At 42.4% G+C, this 9,142-nt stretch overlaps 1 long non-coding RNA gene across 1 annotated transcript; it reads left to right on the forward strand.

Moving 5' to 3' along the window:
- The first annotated feature begins 6 nt into the window (after positions 1-6).
- LOC108446871 lies at positions 7-2,371 on the forward strand. Its single transcript, XR_001862211.1, has 2 exons — positions 7-1,309; positions 1,895-2,371. It is a non-coding gene; the product is annotated as an uncharacterized LOC108446871 (long non-coding RNA).
- Positions 2,372-9,142: the final 6,771 nt, after the last annotated feature.

Genomic DNA, 9,142 nt, shown 5'->3' on the forward strand with positions numbered 1-9,142 from the left:
CTCGCCCGCGGTGGCGGGCGCCAAAGTTGAGCAGTGCCTTGAGGAGGCGGTGAACCGGGCCTGGCATGGCGATGCAGCTGAAATCTCTCTCTGGTCTCCTTTCCGGAGCCGGTCTGTCACAAGCAGTCCTAAGCAGAATCCTGGGGAACACATGTGCCAAGAGTGGAGCTGTAGCAGATGCCATGAGAATGGGCTAAAAACGGGCTAAGAAGACCGTAAAAGCAGTGAGGTTAGTGATTGATGAGTGGAAGTTGCAGGAGATTGGGCAGAAATCCCTCAGGGGTGTCACACCGCTGCCCCCAGCCTGTTCCCGAGGAGCAGCAGTGCTGTGTAAGGAGTGAAGTGAGCATTTCTGTGGTGTCTGACGAAGAAAATCACCCTGCCGCGATGGGTTGGTGTCAGATCTGATAGATCGTGGGTTCAGACAAATAAAAGTTTTGTAGGTAGAAAGCCTCGAAATACTGTGCCCATGGGGGAATGCAGGTGTTCAGCAAGCTCCCAACAGCAGCGCACAGCCATGCAGGGCAGCGAGGGTGTTTGAGCTGCCGACAGCTCCGTGCCTGAAGCTTTCCAAGTTTCCACTTGTGACAGTTGCCAACGACCTGAATAGTTATGAAATGTCGAGACTTTGGCTGCTCACAATTGTTTCTGAAAGCCGTTTGTACATTGATTTTAAATTAGTTGAGATGTTAAACACTAAAGGAAAAACATGAGCTTTAGAAGATCAAAGACACTGGTGTGCTGGTTTGGCATTACTCCAGCGTTGGAGTTCTGCCAGGCTTTCATGATACAGAGAACAAACTGCATTTGTAAGCTTGTGTTTGTTCTTTTCTTATGCACTGCAGCATGACATTGAGCTAAGGCTGAAAGTTCATCTTTCTACTTCGACACCTTTGTGAAAAATATGGCAATTTTTCGATAAGCCTTTTAATCAAAGTGCAAAAAATTGTTTGTTCTGGTCCTGTTAAGCCCCTTAGATGCTGGCCATTGAAAACTATCTGCTTCTCTTTTGTGTGTCTCTTCTGGATTTGGACTCATGTTTCTTCTGTAATTCTAATTCCCAATTTAAAGTGTTACTGTTTTCTACCCAAATGTAGGTTCAGTATTAATAACTGCTTCAGATTTCAGACATCCATTTCAAGTTGCCCTTACCTGCAAGAGAACTGTTGAACAGCTGCCTTGCATTGCTGATTTGTAATATTTACAGCTATACTGGTGAGATCTGATTTATCATGCTACGTTTTGTCATAAAGATATCCAGATGTCTTGGTATTTTGACTGAAGAAAAACCCTAACTTTCTGTCTGCAGGTGATTTAATTTTCCTATTCAATTTTATATCGAACCAGAGCCCATGTAAAGCACGTTTCCTTTTGCAACAAACACTTGTGATCATGAATAAACCACAGAAGTGCAGGGACATACATGCTAGTAGTGGTGCCTGAGCTGCTTTGCAGCGATGTGTAACCAGACACAAAAGTGGAAGCTGCCCTTGGCACCGGTGGTGTCCACTGTTACTGAATAGAGTAAGGGCATCCATTAGCATGTCTGGTGTTGGCAGTAGTAGCTAGCAAAAGAAGGGCATGACACCCTGCATTCTAGTCCTGTTGAATAGTTTTAGTAGTACTAAGACTAGCTCTGGTGCCGTTGCTGAGAATATATTTAGGCTCACAAATATTACGTTACTACCATTAGGATACATAAAGAGTTTTATTAAATATATGCTTGAGTCACTGGGTAAAAGAGTGCCAACGAAAAGGCCCGTAAAGCTGGTGTTGCACTGTGACACCCTTCCAGAGAGTTTTAATGAAAAGGCTTCAAGTTTAATTCTTATTTCCAGTTTTTTTCCCCTTCACTGTTTACACATTCCGGTCTTTGTATTTTTCTTTTTTTCAGTCATTGGATTTAATCCTGTGATCCGTGTGACTCAAGAATGCTTCTCACCCTGCCTTTCACCCCGCTGGGGAGTTCAGCACTACCACCTAGGATGTGCCAATGAGGATACTCTTGGCTGTCCTGCCAGAAACGACATTAGTTCCTGCTAAAATAACTTTATGTTCCAGGTGGCCCACCCATCAGAGGAAATAATTTTGTTTAACGAAGGTGGAGAGGCTTTGCTCTTGTGTAATATCAGATACAGAGAAAGAAATGTGTGTTGAATGTTATCTACATATGAAAAAAAGGAGGGAGGTAAAATAGAAGAAGGGGGTGTAGAGAAAAGATTAACTGACAATCATAATCTGAGAGAGAGATTGCTTTGCCAAATGTATGTCTGAAAATACTTGGAAAGTGGCCCGGGCCCCCAAGTTCTTGACAGCAGCTGGAGTGTTCCCATACCTGTATCAATAGCTGATTAAATGAGAAGAGAACCTGTTTTGCACCCTAAAGGTTATTCAAAACCTGTAAAGTATACTCATTTTGCTTATTCTTAAATTTTGTCATTACACACTGGGATTCAGGAGTGCATCTTTCAGAGTTTTAGTGCTCTCAGTCTCAGGGCATATGCAGAATCTGTATCCTCTGGCTACTGCATGGAACTGCCACCCTGCCTGAAGCTCACCTTGGAACTTTTTTGGGCAGTTCAGTTCCATTGCCCACATTCAAAGAGGTTGTGCCCTATTCCAGGTTTAATGGTAGCTTAGTAGCAATAAATTTCAATGCAGTACCTCGGAAAAAGGGAGATGGGAATCACACTGCCCAAAGGCCAGTTGTAGATGCATGTGTAGCAACTGATTAACTTGATTTTTAGACAGTGTGAACCTGCATTGTGGCCTTCCTCTGTAGTGACCCCTTTGCATCACAGATTTTTTGGGAACAAAATCATCTCATGTTTCACAGCTTCTAACATTTTGTGTCTGTCATTCCTTTTTTTATTGTTACAGAATACAAGATGGGAGATTTTTCTTAAAATGATAATGATATATTGTCTTTTAAAGAGTGATAACAGTAAATTTGAGATCAAGCAATCTCTATAAAAGGCTCAGAACGTTCCTTGCATCTCCATAGTATCTTTTTTCCTCTGAATTTCACTTGCATTGTAATTCCAATCTGCTTCATTTTTAGACTCCTCTGAAACTCGAGAATTCATTGGTCTCAGGCAAGACCAGAAATTAACAAATGTCTATAATTTTGTAGCAGTTGCAATTTTTTGCCAATTTACTAATTTTTTCAGAAACCTGACATGCTTGTTAAGCAGCAGAGGTGCCAGAGTAGGGACAGCTTCCTAATCCCCCTCACACTGTCACGGAATGCTGATATAAAGGGAAAATCTACCTGCTTACAAGGACATGGCAGTATTTTGAGATAAAGATCTTTTGATTTCATTCGTTCTGTCAGACAGAGAAGCAAATTTCTCTTGCACATTCAGAGCTTGGAGCAAACCACTCATGGGAATTTAAAAGAAGACAAGATATCCACACCACAGTAAACAGAAAGGCTGGCAACCCTGTGCTACCAGTTCTGTAAAAGTGAAATGTTACTGGAAAACTCTGCAAACATTAGTCACATAAACAGATCTTTATACATAGTCACTGGATGCCCTTGGGAAGGTTTATGCCATCTGCCAGTCCTTGAGAGACTCCAGCTGGGAATCAAACAGTATTGGTCACTTGGCCAGGAAAATGGGCTCAGGCCAGGTAATCTGTTTGATGGGCACCCCTGATGTCTGCAGGAATCCCGCAGGTCAAGAGGAGGTTGTGGGTGTTAGTTGTCATTTGGGCATTGCTTAGTTGTTCTGGCTTCTGCTTCCAAACACCTTGGCCCATCCCCTTCCCACACCATTCCTCAATTCCTCTATTGATTCTACTTCCATTGCATGGATTCCCTTTCCCTTTAAAAGGCCTAGCTTCTGGTACCTCTGGTGCTTGGTTGTGGTTTGTCTGACTGTAATGCCTATTTCCATGCGTAGTCCTACTTCAGCTCTTTGGCTTTTCTCTTTCTAGCTTGGTGCCGAGCACAGTGTTCCCCTGCAAAGTTCTCTCATCCTGCTGGCAGAAAAATGTGGACCAGAGAGTTGTGCAGATTATGCAGAATTTGGAGGTTCTGGGAGATGCCACAGGAGTTGTGCACAGAGAGGTGTTTGCTCACCTGTGTACACTGATGCATGATGATACATTAGAGGGGGTAGTCACAAGCAAAAGAAAAAAGGTAAAGGTCCTACCCTTACTTGAGATGATGCAGCAAGTGCATTGTTGGGGGCAATGCTGCAGAATGTGCTTGGGCAGTACAGGAGAGACTGAACTTGCTGCTGTGCTGTCCCAGGGAACCGACAAGGCAGTTCCGGGTTTTGTGCCAGTGTCTCACATGTTGAGCAAGCGCTCTGAGGAAAACACTTAACTTGAAATCTCACATGCCTACAAGCTCCTGTTCCAGTAAGTTTTTCTGTTTGCACATCCTGGTTCAGCACTGGAACCTCTTCTTGGAAAATACCCAGGGAGGTAAACAACCATGCTTAGGAAAACTTGATGGCTACTTCCTGTTGGCAGAAGCTAGCTCTTCTTTGGAGCAGTGCCAGCGTTTGAAAGGAAAAACCTTTTCTTATTTCTTTGGCATTCCCTAGGCTTTGAAATTCTTTTAGAAGTCCAGAGCCCCTGAGAGTCCTGGAAAGAGTCCTTTCTCATTTTGTAATTTTGAATTCGTTTCCTTATCTTCTTCCATTTGGGTGCCCTTTTGTATGCAGAACCCTGTCTCCAGCTGTCATGTGACCCTGTGTGAAAAGAGGAAATTATCAGGAAATGTAAAGTTAGGAATCAGTTCTGTCTCAGAATAGGTTCAGCACGACCTAAAATGTGTGTGTGGGGGGGAGGGGGGTGTAGTCAGAATCATCCATCTCTTGCTTCCTACGTTTTTGGTTTGCTGACTCCTCAGAGGGCACAGGCTAGCAGCTGGTGTTCAGAGAGGGACAAGTCTATTATGCTTTCTTTCTGGTAGCCTCACTGATTTGCTCTGTTAGTGCTGACTTTAATGATAACTCTTATGTAAACAGACAGGGACAGCTAAAGCCCTTTATCTACTAATTAAATAGATCCTATACTAGTAGTTGAATGTGGAAAATGAGTGTTTTAAGGTGATAAATTAAAAGTGCCAGTCAGATCTTGTTACTTAGATGAGTCCTTAATACAACAGATAACCCAAGATGGAATAGAGTAAATAGTTGCTTAACTCACCATCACATGAACGAATCCATTGTTGATGTAGGAATTCCTTCATTTTAGCCAGTAACATTTTAAGAACGTTTTTTGCTTTTGCTAGTCACAGATGGTGAAATCTGTTTTCTGGCTTTAGCATAGAGTTCTTCCTATTGCAATTAGTATTAGCAGCTGATACATCATACACTTTAACCACGTGCTTCAAATATATTCTGTGATGTTTATATATTGTTAATTTTGTACTATTGCTTGAAGTAGAGCTTCATGAACAGCAACTTTTACCCTATATTTACTCCAGAAACACTAATAACTATGTTGAATTAAATACAGAAGCGTCAATGTCTAGGTTGTATATAAATATGATTCTGTAAAATATGCAGAGTGTGTTATTTATGTATTATTTACATTGGCTGCTTCTTCAATATCATGAGTGAAGAAACTGCTAAGCACTGACATTATGAACACATGAAATTAACAGTAATCTAGGATTTAGTGCGACTCTAACTGAAAGTGAGTAGATGTAATACAGAGAAATCTCAGGAACACAAGAGCACAGTGAAAGACTTTTCTATGGATGCATTTGAGTGTCTTTCTTGCAGAATGGATACTGAGAATTGTGGAAAATATGGCTCCAAATTTTTTCCAAATCCATTCTGTTCCTGTCAGCCCTTGCAGAGATTTTAGTTGATCAAAAGGCATATATCAATAATTTCCTAAGTTTGTTTCTTAGAATTCTTTTTTCTTCTTTTAGTAACATGATCTGCTGTGCCTGCCTGGTGAGGGCCCTGAAGGAAAGCATCAAGCGTGGCTTGCAACTGTCTTGCAACTCTTATTTGAGCTTATACTGTATATTGGGCAATAGTTTGCAAAAAGAAAAGGGTGCAGTTATCTAAATAAGGGTATTTTCAGTACAATTTACATAATTCAGTTTTACAGACCTGATACATTATTATTTTTTCCCTTCAGTAGACAATTACATGTACAGAGAGGTGAAGGATTCCCAAATTACTATGTTTCCCCTTCTTACAGATTTAAAAGACTACATATTGTTTAAAACACTGGAAATCTTAACTATTCGAACATTAACTAAAAATTTTGTTCGCAACAATTTTTTATAATTAAAGTTGTTGTGTCTAGTCAGTTGGTTAAGTTGCTTTGCTTCGATGCTGGTTTACTTGGATGAATTGTGTTTCCAAACCTTAAATATCAAGAGGCAAAGCCACAGTTGCACGACATTTTTTTCTTACTAAAAATATCCACTGACTTCTCTTTTTGGTCTTTAATTAAGCCAACAAGCTACAATGGTTTGTTACTTTAATTTAGAATAATTGACGATAATGACGAAAGCATCATTTTCATAAATATTAAAAAAAAAAAAAAAAAAGTTGTCCATTACAACTTTCTGTTATAACTGCAACGGCAAAGTTTGCCTGCGTGAAGATGCAGGGCTGTGGGAGATAGCTGTAAGGCATCTCCTGATGTCAGGGATGTCAGAGACATCTCCAGCCCAGCTCCGGCTCCGCAGGCGCCCCGGACGCGCCCTGCAGCCCCGGGCGGGCCTCGGGGGACACCTGCTGGTGGCCGTGCCGCAGTGCAGCCGGCCCCTCCCCGGCCAGCCTCCGGCCGCCCCTTGGACCGGCGTGAGGAGCTGCTGGTGCCCCTTCAGAGTGAGAACTCGTCAAGCACTCGGGTGTGTCCGAGTAATGCTTTAAGTCAGTCCTAAAACAGAATTGCTGTGCAATTCTGTCTCAGAGAAAAAGGGCAGGCATGTACATGTCCTTGAATTTACTGGAAAAAGGACAGCACTTGTTCCTATTGCTTATTAAGAGGTACACCAATATCATTTACTTATGAAATAAGCTCTGCAGAGCACGGTGTTAAAACATGTAGGGAATGTGGGCAGTAGTCCGAGTTATCAGTTCCTGAAAACACCTGGACAGGCATATGTGGGTATGTGAATGAGACAACCAACTCTCTTTATCCTTCCTGTAGACAGCTGCTCTGAGGAGATTGTTTTGGGCTTTTTCTATAATGTTCATCACAGTATTATGTGCGTACTTCACTAACTTTGTTTTCTCTTGAGCAGAGGGAGAAGGGTTCTATAATAGCCATTTCTTTGCAAGGGGAATGAGATGTAGGAAGTTCAGTGTCAAAAGCATCCTCTAGTGTTGATTGCCTGCTTCTGAGATAGAATTACAGAATTGTTTATGTTGGAAAAGATCTGTAAGACAATTGACTCCAACCATTCCCCCAGCATTGCTAAACCACTAAACCATGTCCCGAAGTGCCACATTCACACATCTTTTAAATCCCCCAGGGGATGGTGACTCCACCTCTATCCATGGCAGCCTGTTACAATGCTTGACAACCCTTTCCCTGCAGAAATTCTCCCTAATATCCAATCTAAGCCTCCCCTGGTGAAACCTGAGGTTTTTTCCTCTGGTTCTGTCACTTGTTAACTTGAAAGAAGAGACTGAGTGCCTAGAGAATGCTTTCTCAGACCATTTGGCATTGCACATAATTTAGTTAGGCTCAAATCACAGCTCTCACTGTCCTCAGCTGTAGTTATAAATGCTCGAGACTTCTGTATTCAGACCCTGGGCCTCAGTTTGTTATTCAGGGGGAAAAAAAAGAAAACATATCTGAAGTATTATGGCATAACTGAATTGTGAACTGTATGCTGCCAGCTGGGCAGGATGCCAATTAGAAATATTTGATGCTTTAATGATAGACAGTCCATTCTCTTCCTGTAACTTCCTGCTTGGATTTCTGCCCAGGTCGGGGGAACTTGGTGACCTGAGACCTAGTGCCTCATGTTGCTCTCAGTATTTGACTGTGAGGCTGCTTCAAGGCAATTTTGTTGTGTTTGTAGTCCAAGTGGAGTGGATCAGATCTTCAGCAACTCTTATTTTAGGCGTAGGATGCTGTCCACTTGGTATATAGAGCCCCATTTACATATTTTTCCATAGGTAGTTTCCAGACAGTTTAAGCTGTTCCTATGTTGATTGTGATGTAGGAGACCATGTGTTGACTAAGCATCAGCCATTTGCCTCATAGGTGAAGGAAAATCAAGTAGAGGTAGTTTGCACTAAGGGATTAAAATGCTTCTGTTTAGGACACTAGATGCCATGCATTTCTGAAATCATACTGAAACATACCTAAAATCTAAAATTTCCACATGTTAACCACATCTAAGTTTGCATAGTGCACCACAGTGATGTCCCTTCCAGCTCCCTTTCTAAGCATGCAATAGTTTTGTGGCCTTTGCTCCACTGTACCATAGTCATAGGTGGGTATTTTGTGTCTTACTGTAAGAGCCCAGAGTGTATGGTCCTGTGATCCCTTCTTGACCCTTTGCCACTGAAGAAATCTTCCATGATTTGATACGCTAACATTGCTCACTGTGTCATGCTCAGGATACCACTACCTGGTCTTCCCCTATAACAAAGTATATTTAAGAAAAGATCTGGCCATTTGTAGACTATGGTACTATTTCTTGTCAGTGAGTTAGGGCTGGGCTTTGTTTCCAAACATTGTGTTTCATAGCCAACAAGGGATCTTGGATCAGTTTGTCTCAATCCTCCTTGTCACTGGGTTATACTTTTAGGCTGCGTAACATCATGTATGTATTAATGAGTTCCATGACTTGGCTGTACATACTTCTGACGGGAAAATGTGTAATTGGCTGACATCCAGTACTTCTGCGAGACTGAAACAAAAATCATTACCAACACATTTTCCCCCCATCATTGATGGAGGTTTTGTAGACTTGCACTTACACCCAAGCCAAAGAGCCCAGGTAACTCAGCCTTCCCTAACTGAATTTCAGGAGACTGGAATCAGGGGGCCGATTAGCCAGTCCTGCCCTAGACACAAACGAGGATCTCGCTGGCTGCCGGCTGCAAATAGTTGGCACATCCGTCCCTCGGCGCAGCGGTGCCTCTCCAGAGGATAGGTGCCCGTGGTACGTGTGTTGACAGAGCACTGCTCCGCCCGC

The sequence above is a fragment of the Corvus brachyrhynchos genome, unplaced genomic scaffold (assembly GCF_000691975.1).
Source record: "Corvus brachyrhynchos isolate BGI_N302 unplaced genomic scaffold, ASM69197v1 scaffold114, whole genome shotgun sequence".
NCBI classification, from domain to species: domain Eukaryota; kingdom Metazoa; phylum Chordata; class Aves; order Passeriformes; family Corvidae; genus Corvus; species Corvus brachyrhynchos.